Source organism: Corvus brachyrhynchos, unplaced genomic scaffold (assembly GCF_000691975.1).
Source record: "Corvus brachyrhynchos isolate BGI_N302 unplaced genomic scaffold, ASM69197v1 scaffold47, whole genome shotgun sequence".
Classification (NCBI taxonomy): Eukaryota; Metazoa; Chordata; class Aves; order Passeriformes; family Corvidae; genus Corvus; species Corvus brachyrhynchos.
Window position 1 is genome coordinate 784,204 of NW_008239292.1, and position 481 is coordinate 784,684.

A 481-nucleotide genomic window follows, 5' to 3' on the forward strand; every position below is an offset into this window, starting at 1 on the left:
CGACATCCAGCAAGGCAGGGGGGGCACAGCTGACCCTAAAGCCCTGGGGACGGGGGACACTGGGATGGAGCTGGGGGGACAGGGCAGAACTGGGGGGGCCCCCAGGGTGCAGCCACCAGCCCCCGTGCGGGGGACAGGGGACAAGAGAGCGCCAGGCTGGGTGACAGCAATGAGGGGACACCTTCACCCCCTGCGGTACTTGCTGGGGGGACTGGATTGGATTGGGGGAGTCCCAGTCGCCCACCCTGGGGGGGCCAGGCCGGTGCAGGGCCGGGGGTCAGGATGCACCCCAAATGAGGGGGTTTGGGTAGCCCCCTGAGGGCTGGGGTGCAGAGGGGACGCCCCCAAAAGAGGGGAAACCCCCAAAAGGCCTATTAGGAAACCACGTTCCAGCCCCACTTCTTCACCCGGGGGAGGCGGTCGGTAAATCCCCCCGCCCCAATAACAACGGGATATTTGGGGGGGGTCAGAGGACCCACCA